Source organism: Macrobrachium nipponense, chromosome 3 (genome assembly GCF_015104395.2).
Source record: "Macrobrachium nipponense isolate FS-2020 chromosome 3, ASM1510439v2, whole genome shotgun sequence".
Classification (NCBI taxonomy): Eukaryota; Metazoa; Arthropoda; class Malacostraca; order Decapoda; family Palaemonidae; genus Macrobrachium; species Macrobrachium nipponense.
This window is the reverse complement of record NC_087202.1, coordinates 73030838-73036882: the sequence shown is the minus strand read 5'-3', so window position 1 is coordinate 73036882 and position 6045 is coordinate 73030838. Positions and strand designations below refer to the sequence as shown.

Here is a 6045-nt window from a genome sequence, read left to right as displayed (position 1 = left end):
CTAGAGGTATAAATTTTGTTAAAATGTAATCGGACTCTACGCATCACCGTTCTCCTCGGTGAAATATAAATGGTAGACCAAAAATTATGAGTATTTCCATGTAACAGAGAGAGAAAGAGAGAGAGGGAGAGAGGAACAGTAAGAGTTAAGTTTGGAGGCGTGCAGCCAACCCTCGTGGTTGAACGGTTGAACGGATTCAGGAAGCTGCTACAGTGACGTCGGTATGACGTTAACTCTGTCGGCAGGGCTGCCAACTTAACTAACATACTTGCACTGTCACTATCTTAGCCACAAATTCCTTGGAAATGGGTTATGATCACCGCGAGCTATTTATAAAGAAATTTCTTTCCAACGTTTTTGGCACCATTCTTGGTTCTGGGACCTCACCTCTTGAGTTCTGTTGACGTTATTTCTTGAACATGGTTCCCTGTCGAAGAGTAATGGAAATGGACAGTGCTATTTAACAACACGCCAATGTTCCACTCAGGTCGACTCAGGCCATTAATAGAAATTATAAGGCGTTTAATGTGTATCTCATATTGTTATCCAGGTTAAACATACCTCAGAGAACACGGACATTGACAACAATTCAAGATAACTATACATAAAAGGAATATTCAATGGGGAAGATTTTAAACCGGACTTCTTTAAACAGCAGTTGACGTCATCATTTTAGTAATATCTCAGTAAGATGAAAGCGTGAACGTCATTATCCTGAAAACAAACTCGGGCTCGCAGCAGATGAGCTGAAAACCTGTAACAGAAAAGAACTCTGGTCTATCATTGATCCCGAACGAGAGAGAGAGAGAGAGAGAGAGAGAGAGAGAGATTGCAACATCCCAGAACTTACTACATCAACAATCATATCGACGTTTGTTTATTGCATATTTTCCATGAGAGACGCCCCTCAGAAAGAAGGGTTCAAATGACTTGCATTCAGTTTTAACTAAGAGGTTCTAAAATACCATGTAAATGAAGTCAATTCTCCCTCTCTCTCTCTGCAACACTTTCTATTCCCCATCTCCAAACATCTCACTTGTAGGGGACAAACCCTCAATCAACTGGCACTCAGCCAAAACCAACGCACATTTCTCTCTCTCTCTCTCTCTCTCTCTCTCTCTCTCTCTCTCTGTGTGTGTGTGTGTGCTATGGATTCCCATTTTTACGTTTGCGTACTGCGGTGTGATTTCCCATAAGCCGGATTCGCTTGAAAAATGGTGACTAATGGCAGTTTTGACTCTCCTTCCTATTTAATTGTCGTTGCTACCTGGAAGCATTGCTAGACTTGGGTCTCGATTTTTAAAAAACTGTCCTTGTATATATATATATATATATATATATATATATATATATATATATATATATATATGTATATAAGCGATTTAAGTTAACAAATAAACAGACTTATATTGCATCAGCGAAAAAAAATATACGACCTTTTCTTAATATTTATTACTAATCTACTCATCTCTCAACCTCAAAAGCATTTGCTGTTCTTTGCTTATTCATATTTTCACCTACACTTTCGAACTCAGATATCGATAATCAACCTTTCGCATGAGTCACAAAGACCCTAGGCTGATAGCCTCCTCGTGTTTGGTTGTTCAAAGGAACAAGAGACTAAGCTTGCATACAGCAGCACCAGTCTTAAAATGGCAGTTGCAACACTTAGGACTAACAGCAACAACAGCACTTAGGACTAAAAATAACAACAACTTATGACTAAACAACAACACTTAGGACTAACAGCAACAACAACAACACATAGGACTAACAGCAACGAACGCAGAGGCGTATGGCACAGCCACTGAGGGGAAGTCATCTTAGATGGTCTAGGACTCTAGTTAAAGAGGATCATTCGCCAAAAGCTACTGTAGCTGCTGCTGCTGCAGCTGCTGCTGCTACGGTTACCTCACGCCAAGAGGCTCGTTGCTAAAAGTTGAATGAATCTCTTCCATTAAGATACTTCCTCCTCCGACTCCACTTTCTGTGAGCGGTGCTTCGGATGATATGTCGTCTTTGAATGCTTTGATGTTTATATATATATCAAACACCACAGAGAAGAGAAGAAGCACGGTTGAATATTCTAACCTGTGTCGGCTTTACTGTTATGTAAGCCGTCTTCAGAGCATTGATACAAAGTGGCAGAAATTCATAAAAATCTAAAAATCATCAGGACGGTACAAATGAACGTAGAAACGGCTGGAAAACTGGCTTATTTGCGTGTTTGAATATTCTGTACTGTCCTATCAGCACATATTATATAATGCTTTTCTACCACTTGGTATCAATCTCCTGATACACACATATATATATATATATATATATATATATATATATATAGGTAAAAATATATATATATATATGTATGTATATATATATATAGATATATATATTATTGAATCACGAAAGTTTGGAACGTGATAAATCCATAAATAAAGGTATATGCCACGAAGAAAAAATAAACAACGGAGTGTCTGCAAGATCTTTCGACTCGACGTCCTTTACTCAGCAGACACACACACACACACACACACACACACACATATATATATATATATATATATATATATATATATATATACCTGTGTGTATGCATGTTTTATGTATAAGTTAAGTATATTAAGTTTAACCAGACCACTAAGCTGATTAACAGCTCTCCTAGGGCTGGCCCAAAGGATTAGATATTTTTACGTGGCTAGAACCAATTGGTTACCTAGCAAAGGAACCTACAGCTTATTGTGGAATCCGAACCACATTATATCGAGAAATAAATTCCTCTGATTCCATGTTGGCAGAGCGGAGATTCGATCTCGCGACTACCGAATCTGTAGGTGAGCACTTAACCCACTCGTCCAACAAGGAACTTGTTTTATGTAACATATATCTATATATAGTTATATATATAATATATATAGATAGTAATTATCCAATATAGAGGTTTTTTTTGCCACAAAGGAAAAAATCAAAAAGCGGAGGGGGATAGCCGATACTTTCGGTCTAATAGGACCGAAAGTACTCGGCTATCTCGCTTTTTCATTTTTTTCCTTCGTGGCAAAGAAAAATCCTTTATTTATACATAGCATCACGTTTTATATACTTCGTGATCAAGTTATTCATATATATATATATATATGTATATATATATATATGCATACATATATGAATGTATGTATGTCAGTTTTTATAAGTACACAAGCATTTACGAAGTTTGACACGAAATTGAGAGTGAATGATCTTGAATGAAAAACAAAAGAACAATTCGATGAAAATGTCAAATTAAACAGAATTGCAAAGAGCGTTCAGTATGAAGACCAACACAGAAGACAAAAATGTTGTAGGATACACACCCTTTACTCATTTTTTTTTTTATAAAGCGTTTATATTCAGCCTCCTGGATGGCATATTCCTGTAATCCAGTACTGGGACCTTCTCTGAAAAAAGTGGGACGCCATATCTTAGAAACTAACCATAAAATCTTCTTGAAAATCCTCTCTTTATGTTTCCCACACCCAAATTTCAAGGGAATATGTACGTGAACTATGTAACTTAACCTAAGGGCATGAAGAAAAAAATTGTCTGGTGCAATACTAGTCTATACATCAAGGGAACCTGCTCCGGGTGAGACGAGAAAGAATTCAGCTGGAATTCTCGATGAAGCTCTCACGTCATTTCTTTTTTATTATCATTATTATTCTTCGCGTCCCTTTAACCTACTGCTTTTTTTTTATTATACTTCTCCCCACAACACAGTTTCACTTCATCTTTATTCTCTCATCGCCCACAGAGGCCGGGTACATCAAATGAAAAGAATGAAAAAAAACTCCATTGAATGTAAATCGTATTGACAACATCGAAGGCCTTTGTTGCATTTTTTTTATGTCTGTGATCTTAGTAATTGCGAGGTCACTGCATTTTTTAAAAAGCCGGCTAACCAACTGGGGACATGACGGAAAGAAACTGAATGCTACGTCAGTGATAATACAGGGCGCTAAGGAGAGTTGGATTCCATTTGAATAGATCTACCAGTTGAAATTTCTCAAAAAAAATTATAATAAACTTATGTCTTTCATACAGCATATATGTGTGTATGTATATACGTGTGTATATATATATATATATATATATATATATATATATATATATATATATAGTTTTAATTCTAATGAAATTCTTACTGATGGGGAAAGTATCGTCTTGGGAAGCATTCGTAAAACCCAGCGCAGAACTTTGCTTGTGAAACCGGGAGGCGGCTGTAGGTACTCTTAAAAGGCAGATTTACTGACGTGTTTTCGAAAACTAGTTCCTGGATCTATATATAAAGTTTTGATGATGAGTCAACAACAGGAATGTTTTGAGTGAACCAGCAGCAAGCGCAAGATCAAATAAATATCGTCCCGACAACTCAAGTTCCACGAAATTTGATCGCGCAAACAAGTCCTGGGAATGTACAGAGCCGTAACTCTTTATAGGTTCCACCTCAAGTAGTAGAGAGACCCTCGCATTGTTGTCCTTTTTTTTTTCTTCTTCTTTTTCTGGTAACCGCGTGGCTAGCGACCGCTTTGGCAGACCTGCGACGAGACGCAACCTGCCGAGGGTCAAAGAAAAGACGGTCGTCGTGTGATGTTACTGGAGGAACGCGTCATTGTTTAAATCAATAACAGAACGTCTACATAAAGAATTGTTGATTTGCTGGAAATTCCCATAATCTGGAATAAATCGGGCAGTTTTCAATGGCACTGAAACGGCGGTGAAAAAGTTTCGTCCGAGAGTACTTCAGTTCACGTGGCAATGACGAAAGAAGGGCGGCTGTGTGGTAGCAAAGTAGTACCGAGGTCTTTTGCCGAAACAGTCATTCACCTACTCAAGGTCTCTCTCGGTCTCTTCGCCGATAAAGTTGCTGATGCTGACGCGTAGGAATCAAAATGGTTATTAACAGTTTGGTAAAGCGAATGTTAAACACGGTGAATATAATTTCTTTAAAGATACGAAAGATGCATTTGAACTTTTCCTCTATATTCATGACAAATAGTCTAAGACGATTGCGCATGATCAGTGACAGGTCCAAGAAGGAATGCTGTTCATTGTCTACCACCACGGTAACGCAGCATCCCGTTTGCGTCATCAGTTGTTCTACACTTCTCGGCAGATTTCGTAAATTCAGAGCAGCTGCGTTTGGATGTATTAGCGCTTTCCATCTTTCGTTTGTGCAATTTAGCAATTGATGATACTTTACCTTGCTTTGGATGCCTCTTCTCACACCACATCCCGCGTCATTGGTTCTTCAATCTCTGTCTGACAAAACTTCCGCCCGAACAGGGACTCGAACCCTGGACCCTTAGGTTAAAAGCCTAATGCTCTACCGACTGAGCTATCCGGGCTTGCCAACTCCGAAATTCTAACAAAGTTTTCTTAGAAGCAATTTCCCGTTATGCTTCTGCGGTGATGAATGAAGAATTATATCAACAGAATTACGAGAGTGCAAACATGGCCATCTTATTTACCTATCCTAAAAGAATGTTTTTGGGTTTTAGAATCCACGGTCATTATAAATACGTTTACCGACTGCAATTGCAAGATTCTTTTCCATATATATATATAGATATATATATATATATATATATATATATATTATATATATATATATATATATATATATCCTTGGATTTTTAAGACCATTATTTAGGCAGATTCACTATTGCTTCTTTTATCTCCGATATCAGTGCTTGAATATCCTTATTCATTCTGTATCTTATGATTGTTATTTTACAAATGGTATTACACACACAAACTGCCCTATAGATATATATTATATATATATATAGTATATATATATAATATATTATATTCTATATATCATATATATATATTATATAGAATATATATATAATTAATGATATATATATTAATATTTATATTATATCTATACATATATATATATATATATATATATTAGTTAGTTAGTTATTAGTTTATAGCCCTGAATAGAAGTTATTACAAATGCATTTAATTCGGTTTCTTTTCTCCTTTAAGATAGGTTCTATT

General features: G+C 36.6%; 1 non-coding gene across 1 annotated transcript; it reads right to left on the bottom strand.

Moving 5' to 3' along the window:
- Nucleotides 1-5308: 5308 nt before the first annotated feature.
- Nucleotides 5309-5381, bottom strand: Trnak-uuu (transfer RNA lysine (anticodon UUU)). The gene has a single exon. It is a non-coding gene; the product is annotated as a tRNA-Lys (tRNA).
- Nucleotides 5382-6045: the final 664 nt, after the last annotated feature.